The 17946-nt window shown below is 44.9% G+C and overlaps 1 protein-coding gene, 1 long non-coding RNA gene and 1 other non-coding gene across 7 annotated transcripts in view; 1 reads left to right on the top strand and 2 right to left on the bottom strand.

The window, feature by feature from the left end:
• The window catches only part of ZNF454 (zinc finger protein 454), a 37005-nt gene extending 21447 nt beyond the window's left edge, over nucleotides 1-15558 (bottom strand). Inside the window, exons 1-3 of the transcript XR_012063053.1 lie at nucleotides 15456-15558; nucleotides 13099-13195; nucleotides 10386-10485 (exon numbers count right to left, since the gene is read on the bottom strand). The gene's annotated coding sequence lies outside the window, so the exon portion shown is untranslated. Of the gene's footprint in view, nucleotides 10486-13098; nucleotides 13196-15455 lie in introns of the transcript that reaches the window.
• The window catches only part of LOC116285039 (uncharacterized), a 44053-nt gene that overhangs the window by 5734 nt on the left and 20373 nt on the right, over nucleotides 1-17946 (top strand). For 2 of the 5 annotated variants that reach the window (XR_012063054.1, XR_012063057.1), the window contains exons 3-4: nucleotides 2600-2797; nucleotides 6803-8059. The exons of 1 other annotated variant lie outside the window; for it this stretch is intronic. This is a non-coding gene — a long non-coding RNA (uncharacterized lncRNA). Of the gene's footprint in view, nucleotides 1-1073; nucleotides 1196-1331; nucleotides 1504-2599; nucleotides 2798-6802; nucleotides 8060-15598; nucleotides 15755-17946 lie in introns of those variants that run through there. 2 more of the 5 variants (XR_012063055.1, XR_012063058.1) reach the window with 2 other exon arrangements.
• Nucleotides 14505-14690, bottom strand: LOC116285138 (U2 spliceosomal RNA). Its single transcript, XR_004194820.1, has one exon. It is a non-coding gene; the product is annotated as a U2 spliceosomal RNA (small nuclear RNA).

The raw sequence follows: 17946 nt of genomic DNA on the forward strand, positions 1-17946 counted from the left end.
TCCCACATGTGTTACACTTATAGGGTTTCTCCCCCGTGTGAATCCTCTGGTGCTTAAGAAGGGACGAACTCTGGCTGAAGGTTTTCCCACATGCATTACATTCATAGATTTTTTTTCCTGCAAACGTCCTTGGAGTCTTAATTAACCCAGCATTTTGTTTAGTGTCTTTTGCATGTGAGTTCTGCCTGCGAGGACTTTTTCCCACAGGGATAGGTTGTTGTGTATCCGTGACTGAACCCTGAATGGAACACCTTTCAAGTTCATTACCTCCACACGTCCTTCTCTCAGTGAGGGTTTCCTTGTGGGTAACTTGCACGTGGTCCCGATGTCCGTCCTGGTTTTTCTGTTGTCCCTCAAGCCAATGGTCTGGTTCCCAGGCTTCCCCCAGAGCAGAAGGCCAGGGACTCGCCCTTTCCATCATCACCCCGTGGGACGGATCTTCAGTAACGCTGGGCTTTGTAGCCAACTCTGTGGTTTGAAGGCTTGTCTTCCAGTCTGAAACAAATAAAAAGGTCATTGGCTTCTGTGCTGGGAGGCTGAGGAACTGTATGAGGTGGGAATGAGAGGATGAAACTGAGAATAATTATAGGGCATTTGAGAGCTTTTCAAAGATGTCCCTACAAGGGAAGAGAGCTAGCTGTAAGGGGGGGGAAGTAGAAGCAGGGCAGGCAGAGGGCAGCGTGAGCTGTGCAGGAGGGACGGGCACCGAAGTCACCGACCACTGGACAAGGCTACATAATGAAGATGGAACAGGGGAGACAGACAGACAAGCCGGGACCGGGAGAGGCAGACCAGGAAGCCCTGTCACGCTCCTCGGGCATCCCTGCCAGCAGTGCCTTCCCTCCTGCAGCACCGTCCGCAATTCTGACAGTAAGTCTTCACAGAGCATCACAGTGTAACCCAAGGAAAAGACTGTCTACCCTGGAGTGAGGCAAACTTGGGTTTAAACACTGGCTAACACTTACCATCTTAAGTCATAACTTGTTTCTCTGGGTCTGAGTTTTCACAGATATAAAATGAGGATAAAATAATCTGATAAGGATTAAGTAAAATGTACATAAACTATCCTGCAGGAACACAGTTGTCTGGAACATCAAATACCAGGATATACTTGAAGGGAGGACGACACAACCTAAAAGCCCCCCACCTTGGCCCCCCAACTTTAAGGAGTACATAATTTTCTCACTTCCTTCAGGTGAGAGAGCCCTAAAGGGCCCCACCCTTTCCTTAAAGACAGGACCTGGTGGCAGGGGCAGGGCAGGCAGGGGGAATCTGCTGGAGATGGGGCTGAAAGAAAGACCTGGCAGCCACTCAGACTCTTATTTTCTCAGATCCCATTTCACATCCCAGACGAAACAGCCCAGAGACAATGAGAGGCAGAGGGCAGGAAGCTACAAATGGAGAGTCAGCTGGTCAGCTTGATCAGGATTACCAGACCAGAGATCCACACTGAACCAACAGACCAAAGGCCTGTGGGCAGGAGGCTTTACTGCGAAGCAAAAGGTATGTGTTAACTGGACCTCCTCCTTCCAGCCTGACCTGCTTACGAAAAGGAAGAGAAAAAGTGGAAACCCGAGTAGGCGCCACCTCTACAGCACATACACGGCCAGGTGACCTCAGAGAGGACCTGTCTGGTCCAGCGTGAAACACCAGCAGGCACACCGGGACCGGGGCTGCCTCCTGCCCCGCCTCACTACGTCACAGCCAGCTGTGCAACGGAGGTTCTCTGAGAACATCCTGAGTGGGGCATCTGTTCACACTGCTAGACGAAGTCCAGACAGGCAGAACTATTCAAACATTAATGATGCACAGAAGATACCCAAGTTGGGAACTAGGTAGAGGTTCAAGAAACGTTTAAGATAATAAAATCGGGAGAACGAGGGGGAAAAAGCATAAAAACCAAACAGGAGAATAAATGCTTCCGATCATCAAAAGACATAAAAAAGAAAGTTAACAAAAAATAAACGAAAGGTACATACCAGGAGAAGATATTTGTAACACATGACCTGAAAAGAGCTCTAGAACGTGGACTTGGGAAACAATGTCTGTGGAACACCATGCCCGCTAGAAAATGGGCCAAAGACTTGAACAGGCACTTAAGGGAAGGAACCCTGAACAGCGAGTAAACATAAGCAAAGATGCCAACCCAGCAGTAACCAGGAGAAGGCTGATTACAGCCCCCGGGAGATACTATCACCACATGCACTGGAGTAACAATTCAAAAACTCAGGCTGACAGCTTCAGATTTTAGAAAGACACACCGTCATGGAACCTGCACGCACTGTTCGTAGGAGTGTAATTTGATTCAAGTATTTGAAAAACAGTTCAGCACAACCTAGTGATGTAAACAGGCACACAGACTGTGATCCAGCGAGTCCTCTAGCAGGTACATACACAAGGTAACTGGCCAAGGTCCACCGTGATTCGTAATTTTTAAAGGAGCATTGTGTACAATAGCAAAAAAATTGGAAACAACCCAAATGTCCAGCAACAAGAGAGGGGATAATTAAACTGTCAAATGTTTATGGAACAGAATACTTGAAAACAGTGAATGTTACAGATTTCATGTCTGGGTCTCCCCCAAATTTGTATGTTGCAGCCTAAGCCCTAAAGAGACAATATTAAGAGCTGGAGTCTTCGGTCATTAAGTCATGAGGGTAAAGCCCCTTGTGATGGGATCAGCGCCCTTGTAAGAAGCGGCACACACCAGAGAGCTTGCTGTCTGCTGTGAAACAGGAGGGCCCTCACCCGAAACCCAACCGTGCTCGCACCCCGGCCTCAGACTTCCAGCCTCCAGGTAACTGGGCCTGCTCCGTGCAAGGAGGAACACACTTTTTGGAAACAACTACATTTATTATAGCCTTTTACATTAACTTTCCTACTAATGGAAGCAAAGATGTGTGCCTATATTAAACATTAATTAAGAGGCTTATGTTAGCATGAAGGTACAGAGTTTATGAATTCTGTGTGTGTGTGTGTGTGTGTACACACACATATATTTACACACACACACACACATATACTCAGAGGCAGCGACCCAGTACATCTCTGAGAGGGATACAAAACTCATGTATAAAACACGAACAGGTTTCCATGTTCACAGGTAGTTCAAGGTAGCTTCCTGGACAGCTTAACATGTCATAGAACCCTAACGGCACCTTATTTTTCAGACATAATCTTTGATAATAGATTTCTAATCCTTTACCCACGTTCTTACCTTTGTTTCCTTCATAACTGAAACCTTAACTGATTTAAGTCCAATGACCGCTGATCAAAGGATAAAAATTCACTGCTTTCCACATTCCATAACTTCCTTTTCCATGTCAGCAAGTTAACTAGATAAAACTGCCTCTAGGAACAACACTTTTATCTTTACATTTGCGACACAGCTTTTATAAGACACGAGCAAAATTTAACAAAGCATTCAACAACTGTACACACGGACACTTCAGTACAGGAAAAGAAAACCATCATCTAAAAAAGAAAATTAGGCCAGGAGGCACAAGTTCTATTTTTTCAGAGCAAGGCAAGGAAAGAAAGTTATGATTTTTTTTTACAATTGGCATTAAGCTCGAAGACCCAAGAAAACAAAGAGCCTGGTTCAAACTCCGGCCTGCCCTTTGACTTCTCTGGGCCTGCTCCCTCCACTGCCGAGGGGCTGGGAGTACCCACCCTGGGGGAGTGTGCTGCTGGGTCGATCAGATGACGCCGGGGCGGGAGCTGAGCACGGCGCTCAGCTGCCGCTTTCTCATCTTGGGTTTGGACCGCACAGTGAGACCAACGGGTGGCTTAATCTGGCAATAACGGCGGAGAAAACCAGGAAAGAACAAGACCTGGCGTTTGCACACCATCACGTTTTCTGGGCTCCGTTCTCTGCCTCCTCGTTTCTGTGTTGAGTTTCTCCTCTCTCAAGGATGTCCCTCTGCTCTTGCAAATGCATTCAAGGCTTTTCCTTGGTCAAAAGCACACAGGAGGCACTTGAGCTCTGACTTCTTTCAGTTCCTGCCCTTCTTTTTCCTTCAAAGTAAACCTTGTTGAAAGGACAGTCTGTACCTAGAAGACTTTGCTTGTTTCCTTCCTCACGCTCCCACCCACCGCACGTTTCCCGCAGACCACAGCGGTCTTCCCCGGGTCCCAGGCCACCTCCTCAACGCTCAGACCAGCGACACTTCTCATTTCTTACTTGGCATGCCACCCTCTTCTCTGTTTTTCTCTCTTCCCTTGACCCAGCTCTCCTCCATAAACTCTCTCCTCCCTCTCTGACCACTCCTTTTATTCACTGAGATACATGTCACAAATATGATTATAACTCTCAAAGCTATAGTTTTACCTGATTACTAAACATTCTACTTAATGCCATCTAATAGTCACTCAACAAACATAGTAAACACCTACTCTGGCAGACAGTGTGCTAGGCAGGGGATACATAAAGAGAAGTAAACTCAGTCGTGACAATTCCATGAGCCTACATATTAGTGGCGAGACGAATATTCAAAGAGACAGGAAAAATACGGTATGAAATGCAGCATGTAAGTGAAGAATCTTTAGGATTCAGGCCAACAGAGAAGTTGGAACATGGGTAAAAATGTGGGAGAGGAAACACAGCATGAACAATACCCTTGTTTGCCTCTGCTGCTTCCATAAAACCCACCAACATGACAGCGGCATAATGAAAAAGTCATAAACAAATCCACTAAAATAATCTGGGGAGGAAAGAGGGAAAGGCTGCATGCACATGCCAAAAGAGAACAAAAACAAACCCAAAAACCCCAACCAAAAAAATAATTTATATATCCTCCTACAGTCAAGAGAAGTTAATGCATGCATTTAAAAAGATTGCTATTTAAAAAGGAGGAGCACTCTGAGGTTAGAAGGAGCACAGAAATAGAAAACACGAGAGTAGAAGTAAGTTTTCTCACAGAAGGGCTGGAAGGCAAAATTTAAGCAAACCTTGGCATCCCGCACCCTTCCCTTCACACAATGCCATGCGATTTACTGCAGGGTCTTTGCACCTGCTGTTCCTGGTACCCAGAATGTTCTCCCACGTGGCCCATCACTCTTGAGTATCTGTTCAGTATCCCTTTAAGAAGAGGCCTTCCCTGGACACCCCTGTAGAGCAGCACTCTGCTAACTGATTGACTTTCCTTACGATGCTCTGTTTTCCACACAGCACCCGACTACCACATTCATTCCCCACCTTCTCCCTCCCTGCCTTCTTTCTTTATTAATTTATTGTCTCCCTGCTAGACTGTAAGCTCCACGTGGAAACTACCTGTTTTGCTGCTGCTCTGTCCACAGTGTTAGGAACAGGGCCTAGTGCTCCAAAAATATCTGGTGGTTATTTATATAAGAATACAAATAGCGATAGTAATCGAATCCACAGAAATCTGTAATAAAGTTATATCAAAGCTACCTTAAGTGATCATTTTATACTTAAAAAATTAGCATTCAAAATATAAGATGATATCCAAAAGTCGTGCAATATGCAGTAGAGCCAAGAAGACGTGTACATCCTTCGACCCGCTGGCTCTTCTAGAATCCTGCTCTTTAGAAAGCTTGCTGGAAACAAGCCGTGGTGTTCCTAAGATGATTTTTATTCCTATCAATATTTTTTATAAAGATTTCTTTTATTACTTTTTACTTAGGTAGCTGTACACTATCCAGAGATCAAACAGTATTGGCCTCTCTCTTCAATTTAAACAATGTATAAAAAGAAGTGGTGATCAACACTTCCGTGTCTAGTAGTAAAGATAAAGGTGTTCCATGTGGAGAAAAGTCAGGGATAACGTCTAAAAGAGAAATTCCAGTTGTGAGGGGGGTTAGAAGGCTGATAACAAAGAGCAAGAAGCATTCAGTGCTTAGAGGAGCGTGGGACTGAATAGGAAGCAGATGCAGATTAAACACTGAGGGACAAGAACAGGCGGGTGTAGCTCAGTGGTAGAGCGTGTGCTTAGCATGCACAAGGTCCTGGGTTCAATCCTCAGTACCTCCATTAAAAAATAAACAAATAAATAAAAATATAATTATCTCCCCATACCCAAAATAAATAAATTAAGAAAAAATGCTACAAATGTAGCTGTTTCTGAGGCAATGGAAATGTTTGTGCCAGTTATAAAATTCTGGTTTCTGAAGTGAAAAAAAAGTGAATGAAGGGCTTCAAATGGCAAAGTTTCCTCTTTTATGGGTGAGCTGTATTCCATTACATATACATGCTGCATCTTCTTTATCCATTCATCTGCTTACGTGCACTTACAATGCTCCATATCTTGGCAATTACAAATAATGTTGCTATTAATAGCAGGGTGTATGTATCTGTTTGAGTGAATTCTTATTTTGTGGTTGGCTTTATTCCTTTGATAACTCTGTAAGTTTAAAAAGCTAAAGCTCTAAACGTTCTTAAGAACAATGAACAGTACATATATATAAATTTTAAAAAATGCGTGCACCTCGGGAGGGTGAGCGACACCAGCAATGCGGAGGCATCTGAGAAAACACACAGCAAGTGGTGCAGGTCTTAAGAGACCAAGGGAGCCCTGACGTGGTTCTCCCCATGGTGCCGCTCCCGGGGCGAGTGCTGGCAGCCTGATCCTTGCCCGGGGAGAGGCACCCTGGGCGTTCTTTTGTCCTCAGGCTTAGTTCTTGCTCCAGCTGAGAAGTCACATTTGGTTTGGAAAGATGGTGCCCTGCTCAGAAGGAGAGACACTAAATGTGGGTTCTGAAATGAGTTTGAGCACCACTCCCAGCCCATGTCTCATCGCTTCCCCTCAGGGCTTCTGAGGTTCCCATTTTCCCTTTTCTACAGAAAACGCTTTTCGCCTTGAAAGAGAGAACACCAAGCAGCCCGCCCTGAGGCGACGCCTGTAGCATCAGGATGCCAAGCCCAGTTCATGACGTTCACAGGCTGCACAAGACGACAAAGGCGGGAAGGTGGCAGCAGGCAGGCCTGAGTTACAAGGAGACGTCCTTCCCCAGTGAAGCCAGGTCCCGGGAGCTCTCAGCATCGCTCCCCTGAGCAGCGTCTAGCTGGATCCACCCCTCCCGGATGAAATCCACAGCCTCATCCTCGAACATCCCCGACTCCTGAAGCTATAAATTCCCGCTCAGTGAAGGGTTACGCCAATGACACCCTCCGAAGGGAGTGGAAAAAGCAAGCAGCATTAGAAGGGACAGGACAGAGAGATGTATGTGAGGAAAACGTGTCATCCTCCCAAGGAAACCAAACACCTGCAAGAAAAACGGACATTACCATGAAATAACCAGAGGTAAATACAGAAAGTGCTTTGGCATTTAGGGACGGAAGAGGAGGTCCAGGGGGCTGTGGGGGAAGCTACCCAAGGCTGCTCTAGGTTAGCACCAAGGAAGAGATGGCGTTCGGATCGCCTCCTATTCACCCACGGATGACGGACAGAGGGGTCCCCAACCCTAAAGAGCACAAGATGGCCAAACACGTGACACCCAGCACTGGACAGATGAGACTGCGAGCAGTTTATCAGTCACATATCCTCACCCGCATGGCGTGGAGGGCCCTCGGGGGTTGCACTTGGGAGCAGAGAACTAGCAGGGGCCGTGGGAGGCAGGCTCTGTACTGACGAGGGGGTGAGGGGACCCTTGGTAACCATGGGAAGATGGGATCAGCTTGTTTGAACAACTCTGTGGGCTGGAAGGGAGATGAAACCCACTAGGCTGAGGACTGGGAGGGGTGTACCTGGCTGGGCTGATAGGGGAGCTGGCCAGGCAGGTGGGGGGAGCCCTTCCCACCGGGTGGGGGTGTGTCTGGCGAGAGCAGGGGACCTCACAGCTAGGTCTCTGGAGTGACGTGAGGCCCCAAGTTGTAGACGCAGCACATGGAATTCTAGGCTTTACTATAACTGGGCAGGAATCCAGTTAGTGGGGGGAGCATGTGCGAGCGGGATAAATCCAAAAAGTGGCTGGCCTACGAGACGACCAAGAAAACACCCATCTTGACTTGAAAATGGCATTTCCAATTTATAAGCCCATTTCAGCCTTGTTTTCTAGCCCTCAGACTAGGAAATAAAACTAAGCATTCATCTCTGGGTAATGAGCGTGATGGTTGACTTGACTGGGCCAAGGCATGCCCGAGTAGCTGGTAAAGCGTGACCTATTTCTGAGCGTTTCTGCAAGGATGTTCCCACCTGCATTGGGAGACAGAGTCCACAAGAGGTGGGAGGGCTTTGCCCAGTGGGCTGAGGGCCCGGACAGAACAAAGAGGCTGAGGGAAAGGCAAGTCCGCTCTCCCTGCCTGAGCTGAGACAGCCGTCATCTGCTGCCCTTGGTCATCCGTGCCCCTAGTTCACGAGGCTTCTGACTCAGGACCTGCACCATCGGTCCCCGGACTCGGCCCCCGGGTCTGGAGCGGGATGGCAGCACAGTTTCCTGGGCTATCCGGAGTGCACACGGCAGATCGTGGGACTCTCTGTCATCCACAGTCGTGCACCCCCACTCCCCACGTAATCTCTCTGTACATCTACGTATATCCCATTGGTTCTGTTTCTCGGGAGAACCCTAATGCATACAAGGAGGGAACACGAACTGAGTGGTGGTTACCATAAATGATAATTCTGGGACTCAGTTTTGTACCTGTAGGGAATTCACATGCCTCAGTTCATAGCATTCAAATGACAACCAGCTAGACTCATAGCATTAAAGCCATCATTCTATAGATGTGGGATCTGAGGCCCAAAAAGGTTAAAGAACCTCTCCAAGATCATACAGCTTGAACCCAAGGCCACCCAACTCCCCCTGTGTGAGGGGAAGCCCAAGGAGAGACCCTTGCCGCCCTCAGCAGGTGAGAGAGGGAGAGAAAGACAGGTGGGGAGATGGAGGAGACTCAGGACTGAAGGTCCGGGGAAGGAGGGCTTCAAGGACGAGAGTGGTCCGTGCTCTCAGAAGCCGGGTGGGTCAAACAGAATGATGAGTGGAAAGAATGAGCTTTCAGCTGAGAGGTGAAGGCAGAAGTCAGCTTACAGTGGATAAAATAAAAGAGAGGGAGGCTATAGCTCAGTGGTAGAGTGCATGCTTAGCATGCACGAGGTCCTGGGTTCAATTCCCAGTGCTTCCATCAAAAAAGTAAGTAAGTAAGCCTAATTACCTCCCCTACCCAAGGGGAAAACAAGAATAACAGGAAAATAAGGAACCAGAAGCGGTCAGATGAAGTTACCTCAAACTTCTTGTGAAGATGAGAGGTATGACTGTAAGGAAAGAAGGAGTAAGTTGTGGAAATGGACAAGGTCTTTATTTAAGGACACAGAGCACTGTAATGTGCGAATAGGCAAACGGGAGGAAATCAGTGGAGAAGGAAGGACTAAAGAGACTAGAGACAGAGCAAAACCAATTTCCAAGCAATTTGTGTGTTTTACATCCTGCTGGCTGTGGACCCCAGAAAAAGTGTCAGCCCTGAGGCACAGAGTTTACTATCTTCCTACCTCATTATTTTCTCCTAATATTTTAAAATCAATGTATCAAAAAAAAAAGTTTAAAATCACTAACAAATACTATCAAGAAAAGTGAAAGTAGCTACTAGTAAGATATAAATACATGGGAGACTTTCCATTTTGTGAAAGGAAAAAAGGAAATAAGAAAAATTATCAATGCAACAAATTTAAGGAAAAGAAACAAGAACGCATAGTAACCATAAGTCATTAAGTAAGCAGCAAAAGGCTTGATACACGTATAGCAACGAATATAAATGGGTTGACTTTATCTATTAAAAAACAAAACCTGTAAGGTTGGTTTAAAATCCAATTAAATGGCACATATGAAAGAAACACCTAAAATACAAACCAAAAAGTGAAAGAAAAAAAAAAAAAGGCGGGGGGTGGCGAGGGGTAGTAGAGCTGAGACACGCAGTCAAGTGCAAACAAGCAGAAAAAGAAGCTGGGAGGGGAACAGATCTCAGTAAGGTGAGGCAGGATGTACGCGGAAACAAATCATAAGCTGCTTCTTTGCAAAAAGGATGACAGATCAGAAATATGACATTCTCCTTCCAAAAATCAATCTACTTTCAATAAATTCGTAGCAAAGCAATTGCCTTGTTGGCTAAACATACGGGGCAAAATTAAAAGCCCCAATGCAGACTCCTCTGGGCTAATTTCCTGGTCCCCCCACCTCCCCTGACTCTCGTCCCCTCAGGTGCAGGGCCCCCCGCCAGCACAGGCCTTGTCTCGGCTGTGGAACTGTGGGGCCCTGTCCACACAAGTACAGAACGGCATTTTTTTTTGTCATTTAAAAAAAAAAAAAACGTTTTTAACACCTTTACTGTGGTATAAAGGCTGAAATGAAACTTAACTGCACCGTTCGTAGAGCATGTTTGTTGTTAATCTCCTAAGACATTATTTTCTCCCTTTCTCCTTTGCACTTACTCCGGGTTTTTCTCCCCAGCACTGCACGGAGCACAGGATAACGGCATGGTGTCTGAAATAAGCAGCTTCCTGGGTTTCTCTCGCTCATGCAGAGGTTTTCCTAAACCTAAGACACAGGCTTTTTTGATGTTTTTATTCCTTAAAAAGGTCAAGTATCAAATGGAATAAACAGGGATATCTTAATGATAAAAGCATGATTAATAATAATAATAAAAGTATGATTATTAATATTAATAATAATAATTAATAAAATTAGTAATTAATAATGATGAAGTTTCAGGCGCCACGGCAACAAAATATCTTCAAAGAGCATTCTTAAATAATTTTTTTTACAAAATCATAATCGTGATTAAATTATATTCCAGTCACTACAGCAACAAAAAATATGAAACACCTCAGAATACACTTAACAGGAATATGCAAGGTCCTCATGATCAAAGTTAACAGAAGCCATAATGAAAGATCTGAATAGAACAAAGGGTGATTTTTTCCACTCAACAGGAAGAATAAACATTGTGAAGATGGTGGTCCTCTTCAAGGTGATACAGATTTAATGGAAACCAGATCAAAATTGCTTATTTTTTAACTGTTTCTGTTAGAACTTGTTATTGTTAATATAATTTGACCACAAGGATAAATGTATAAGAACAGTACAGTAATCAAAATTTTGAAAAGAAAAATAAAGGGGAATTTTCTTTACAAAATAAAATAAATTCTAAAACAAATAAAACAGTGTGGAACTACAGTAGAAAAAGAGCAACAGAACAGAACCCAGAAAAACTGACTCATATATATGTGTGTGCATGTGAATATATAATATGAAAACACATACATTTATAATTATATATAAATATTATTTATATATAGATTAAGTATATTTTAAAGGTAGCCTCTCAGATCTATGGAAAAATAACTAGATTATGCAATAGATTCTTTCAACAGTTTATCACAGTTCGAATGTCTCAGAGGTGCCACTCTGGCTCTGCCTAGCTAAAACAGACCCCCAGTCACACTCCCCCAGGTCACCCTGCTGTGTGGCCATCACGGCACTGAACAGTGTCCTCAGGAACACTGCTTCTTCACTGCTGCCCCCTCCTTCTAGAAGAGAAGATCGAGGAGAAAGGGGCTTAGCCTGTCTCATTCACTGCTATCTCCCCAGCATCCAGAACACAGCTTGGCAGGGCATTTGGCACAGTAGGCAGCTGCTGAATTCCTGTTCACTGAATGGATGGATGATGAGTTGCCTCACCACACTGTGTTAAATAAAGTAAGATTCTGACCTCACGTTATATTCAAGAAAGTCCAAATAGCTCAAGGATTCAAATTTGAAACGATAAAGCTAATAGAAAATGTAGAAAAGTACTTTTATAATCTAAAGGACCAGAAAGCCTTTTAGAGCAGTGATTCCAAAGCCAAGCCAAGGAAAAGGAAAGGTAACTGCACGAAACTTCAAAATTTATTTGCCGCAGAAGATTATAAACAGATTGAAAGGAAAAATTACAAGAAACAAGAATGGCAATTTATGGCAAAGGATTAATATCCACTTTATACAAAAGGCTTCTTTTATATACAAACAACCCAACATAAAGATGGGCAAAAGATGTTAACAAGGTATCTTAAAAGAACAGAAGAATGTACATCCATAGTTATTTTTGAGGATTTGAGACCTGAAATTATATCTTACAGCCTTAAAAAAAATTTTACAAATATATGCCTAATATTTATATTCAGAAAAAAAGATAAAATTTAAAGGCAAATACAAGTCATACTCAGGCAATTAATAGTCACATCAGTGTCCAATGTCGGAGAGATAAAAACATGAGGAAAAATGAAAAAAGGACTTGAGCTCTAATGCTGCCCTGATGCGTCTCAGACCAATCACTGCGCTCTTCGAAAGCGTCAGGTCATCGAAGACAAAGACCCAGGAAGTGTCTCAGGTGAAGGGAGACTAAGGAGACGGGACAGCTAAATGCCAGTTGTGCCAGTTTGTTTTTTTATGCTGTACACCAGAAGTTAATACAACACTGTAACTCAACTATACTTCAATAAAAAAATTAAAAAGAAAAAAATTAAATTAAATAAAGGAAAAAAAAAAAAACCCTGCGGAAGTCTTACCAAGGCCAAGCATGTGGCAAACACTCAGTTAATGCTGTTACCTCTGTCATCACCAGGAGGAACTGATGCTTCAGAGAAGTCAAGTCACTTGCCCCAGGCAGCACAGCTATTATAAAATGGTAGACTTACACTTGGGACACTCTTGACTCCGCTACAGCAAATCCTCTCCAGGTGTCCCTGCCCAATCGTGCTGCTTCTGGTCGCCACACTAATTTCTATTTTCAGGTCTTGAACACTGACAATCCGGGTACTTAACCATATTTGTTCTTATTATCATATTCATGTGCAATCATGGAGCCTGTTCCTTCTAAAGATGCGACCTTTTATATGTCCCCTGAGAGTCCATGAACCCTAGAAGCAGCAGGACTGTCTCTCACATGATTTCTGTTCCTTTCCTGACCCTTGAACAGCACCAACAGCTCAGGAGGCCAGGGTATCCAGCTGAAGTGACAGCTGAGAACAGAGCTGAGGGGTACTGAGGGGAGCTGTGTTGTAAATATCCAACATTTGGACATCGCAATAGCTCTGTCTTCTGCGGTGAGACCCACCGACAGTCTAGGAGCAAGGAGCAAGGGAGAGGTTTGAGCGAGAAACATGAGCTCACCTGTGCTCTCAGTGGTGACGGCCCAGCAGCCATTGCCTTCTCCTTCCTTCCCGTGGGGTCCTTCCTTGGGGACCGGCAGGAGCCAGAGGAGTCAGAGCTGAGGGAAGGAAAAGACATGAGAAACAAGCCTTCTGCAACAACAAAAATACAGTGCCTACAGACAAGCCAAGTAACAAGTGTATGGACACCGGGAATTGACACGTTGTAACTGCCTATACTTCAATTTTTTTAAAAAATAATAAAAATAAATTGAAATCTCTAAATAAAAGTCAAATAGTTAAAAATAATTTCACTTTATAATAAATAAACCTATAAATAACAATAAATCTTAAAAAAAAGAAGTGTATGGTATCTACCTAAAGAAAACTATCATTTTTATTTATTAAGCTTATTTGGATATATAAAGCTAAACAGAAACATCCCATATTCCTGGAGAGAATGGCACAACGCGCTAAGCTGTCACTTCTTTGAAATTAACTTATAAACTGAACATATACCGAGGCAAGTTATAACTAAATAATAATCTTGTGAAGTTAGTTATGGAAAAGATGATTTTTAAAAAAAGTTAATTGTGTTAATGTAACAACAGCTAGGAGGTTTCTGAAAGGAAATAGTGATGAGTGAGACTCTGCCCACCAGACATTATAAAGCTATGATCATCAGAACAGAGTGTTACTGAACAAGCAAAATCACTCATTCACCGGATGTACTGCTGACCACCTACTGCGTACCAGGCGTCATTCTTAGGGGAAGGGATGAATATAGCTGTAAACAAAACAGATCAAGTCTCTCTGCCCTTATGGATGTTACAGTCTGACAGGGAAAAGGGTCAGTGGAACAAATTAAAATCCTACCAACACAAAGAGTTCAGAAAAAAATTTATATGTAAGAACTCAGGTTATGAAAAAAGTGACATCACATCAGTGAAGGAAGGATGTGAAATTAACACTTAGACTTGGTGTCGGTCAGTCAGGCACCCTTAGCTGCAACGTTTATAAACTACTATTTTCTAGAGAGACTAGGACAGGAGGTATCAAAAGCCTTACAGTATGACCTAGAAATGTCACTTGAGAAGATTTATAGAATGAGACAAGAATACAAAGATATATGCAGCCAGATGGCCTATATTGTTTATAATACAGGGGGGAGGGGAAAAAAAGCAACCCTAAGAGCACAACGCCTAAAGAGAAGATTAAATACGGCACAGACATACTTTTCCTCACATTCATTAGCCGTTCTTGAAAATTGCTATTAGTAGATACTTCCAAATATTAAGTTAAAATAAGTTTATACTGCATATTGATTAAGTTGTACTTACGCAGATAAAAATATTTATTTAAAAAATCACGGAGCTTAAGATTCGTGCACTTTAAATCCCTTACCAAATGTATTTCGTAATTTTTTTTTTCTGGTGCACCGTTCCTGGAGGTACTGCAAAGCAGGTGGATGCGTGGAGTGGACGTAGCAAGGTGCTATCCCAACTCGTGCTCCAAAAATCCATTTAATATATTGTCCTCGGGTAGAGGCCATATCGGATATTAAACTGATAGGAAAAGATACACTTGATCTTAGCCAAAAGGCCGAGAAGTGATCATAACTCATTTTTAAAAGTAAATGGAGAAAAGGATACTAGTACCCATATGTTTGTTTAGAAACAAAACATTTCTATTCTTATACAGATACATGCCGCCATGCAGATTTTGATAGTTTTCAAACGATCTTTTTTCCTTTTTGCTCCTCTGAATCTTCTAGCTGCCCTACAATGAACTTTGTCTTCCTTTCTTCCTTTCATTTATTTATTAAGAGAAAAGAACTGATTTTAAAAAAAGAAAGAAAATGATTCACTCAAGTAGAGCCCCGCACAGGGTTGGCCTGCCCTTTCTTACGGAGGTGAGTCGAGGAGCGCCCCGCCCCCGCCCCTCGGAGTTAGGAAACCACGGCGGGCGAGTCCCCGAGAGGCGGCTCACACAAAGGGCAGGTGCTGGAGCCTGGAGCCCCAGCGCCCCGGTGCAGCATCCCCGACACTTCCGAGGTGGGTCCCAGGGCAAGTCCGCGGCGGGGAGGAGCCCGGAGTCCTAGCGACTCCCCGAGCTTGCGGCCCCTCGGACCCGGAGCCGCGGCGCCAGGGCCCCGCCCGCGCTGCCCCCGGGACAGCCCCTCCGCTCCGGGTGGTCCCTCCCGGCCTGGCTTTGCGGTGAGAGGCGGCGCACCTGGAGCCAGGGGCCCGGCGCCGCGCAGGGCCGGAGAGGTCGCGCCCCGGCCCACCCTGAGGAGCCTCGCCCTCGGTGCCGGGCTCCTCCTGCCAGGACCTCCGGCTTCAGCCCGACTGGCGCTTCCCGTTGCGGCCCCGCACTCACCATCTCCCAGCGGGAGCAGGAGCTGCCGCCGGGGAACCGATGCGGCCCCGCCCGGCGCTTCCACCCCGGGCGCCGGACTACATTTCCCACAAAGCCGCAGGGGCGCGGCGCGGGCGTCGGAGTACGCAGTTGCAGGCGTCAGAGTGCGCAGGCGCGGGCCCGCGGCAGGCCAGCTGCGGGCCGGGGGTTCCAGTGGACCGGAGGTGCTGGCTCCTGGGACGACTGCATCGTTTCGGTCAGGTCGTGGCTTGCCACGCGATGAGCGAGCTGCTCGGCGACCTTACCCCGGCTGCGTTAAGGTAGCCCCTCTCTGGAGTCTGTCGGTTTCTCACTCATGGGTAGGGGAGAAGGGGCAGACAGCCGTGGCGAAGGCTCACCTTACTGCTCTGAGATAAATGGAGCCCTGGGGCGTCGCTTACAGAGTTGTTAGTAGAGTGAGCAGATGTGGTTAACGTTCCCGGTACACAGCGGGCACTCCATGAATGGTGGTTACTGGGCTTCCTTTCTAGCTCAGTGTCAGGTGCTGCCCTGTTTGCTCCAAAAGCATCACTGTGTAGAATGCCAAATCTCCAATTACATGTGTGGCCAGCTGGATCTGCCACCGGGATCTGGAGAGGGACATGACATTTGGGGCAGATCAGTATAGTAGCTTTGATTGTAATACTTGGTTTTCTAAAAATAACTGCTAGTTTCCTCTGCCTCTTTCTGTTGGTGCAGCAAAGACCCAACCCTTGACCAAACTTTAGGAAGGTTCCTTTGAGCTCTCGTTCCTACTAGGCCTCCTCCTTGGGCCGTCTTTGGCTTGTGGAACCCAGTTTCAGCAAGAATCCTACTGTTGCAGGAAAAAGGGGTACAAGAGCATGGCTGTGTCCCAGTTCTTGGGTGAGTTCCTGGGATGTACCCCATCAAGTGAGGCTCCTTGGCTTCAGCACGAAAGAATTCAAGACTGAGCCATTGTAAATTGAAAGCAGGTTTATTCAGGGAGATTAAAAACTCCGTAGACAGACAGAGTGTGGGCAGTCTGAGAAGGCAGAGCAGCAGCTCCAGGAGATGGGATTGTCCTGGAAAGTGAAAGCTCCTTAGGAGATACACGTCCCATTGACACGATGTGGGCATCTCAAAAGGTGAGAGGCCCCAGCGGGTGGGGTGATTAGTTTTTATGGGCTCCATAATTTCATATGCTAACGGGTGGGAGGATTATTCTTTTCTGGGGAAGGGACAGGGATTTCTCAAAATTGGGCCACTACCCATTTTTTGGCCTGTTATGTTCAGCCTTGGAACTGTCAGGGCACCTGTGGGTGTGTAATTTAGCATGCTGATACATTCCAATGAGCATATAAGGCTCAAGGTCCACTGGAACTCAGCTCCTCTGTCATCTTGAGCCTGGTTGGGTCTAACCAGCTTGTGTCATATCCTCAATTGCTGTGTCTTTCTTTTGATGGTTGTGCCCTGCCTGCTTCCCTCCTGTCTCACTGCTAGGTCAGTTTAGGTAGATTCCCCTCCATTCTTGATATCTGATCAAATTTCTCATCCTCTACTCTTGATATCTAAGTTCTTGGCCTGCCTTTAGCAAGAATCTTCTTAAGCCAGTTTAGCAAGAGTCCTCCAGGCTTGCTGTCTTCTATTTATAATTTTCCACCCACTCATTCCCCCGCCCCCGCCGGCCCCAACCCTTACTCTGCTTGTTGGCATTGTAAATCCCCAGCTGACTTTGCTCAATTGGGAGTTGAGTTCAGTTTTATTGAAGCCTCTCTCCTTTATTGCAGTGGTACTAAATAAAATGTCTTTACTGCTTTTAATTAGTGTCCAACTCTGTTTCTCTTTGAGAGCTGTCTGAACTATTTCAAAATATTGAAAAACATGAAAATCTTCATAATTCATTTAGTCAAGTGAAGGTAATCCAGATAGCACCAGACAAACAAAGTAAAAATCTACCACTGTGCTAAGATAAATACCCTGAATCAAACAGTTGCTTCAGGACTACAAGGTTATTCTTACATTAGAAACTGCATGAACATATTCATCATGGTTGTTCTGGTAGGGAAATAGCCCTTGATAAAACTCATAACATAGAGTGTGCAATTTCCCAAAAAGCAGGCAGAGAGTATGGAATAGGGAGAAAGAGAAAGACAAAGAAACCAACCTCCTGCCCCCCCACCCCCTGCAACAAACCCACAAACATAAAAATTCAGATAAATAAAAAATACATTAAAAGGTGTTAGCAATATATCCAAATCTATTAGTAATTACTCCATAAGCACATGGACTGAACTTCCCAATTGAAAGAAAAATACTCTCATTCTACATTTTTATAAATCTAGCTATATACTAAAACATAAGGATACATAAACCTTGAAACTGGAAAGTTGGAAAAAGGTATACTTGGCAAATATTAACCATAGAAAGTTAATGTAGCTGCAGACAGACACACACAGCATTAAGGCAAGAAATATTGCTAGAGGTAAAGAAGGTAATTACATAACAGTAAAAG

The sequence above is a fragment of the Vicugna pacos genome, chromosome 22 (genome assembly GCF_048564905.1).
Source record: "Vicugna pacos chromosome 22, VicPac4, whole genome shotgun sequence".
Taxonomy (NCBI): Eukaryota; Metazoa; Chordata; class Mammalia; order Artiodactyla; family Camelidae; genus Vicugna; species Vicugna pacos.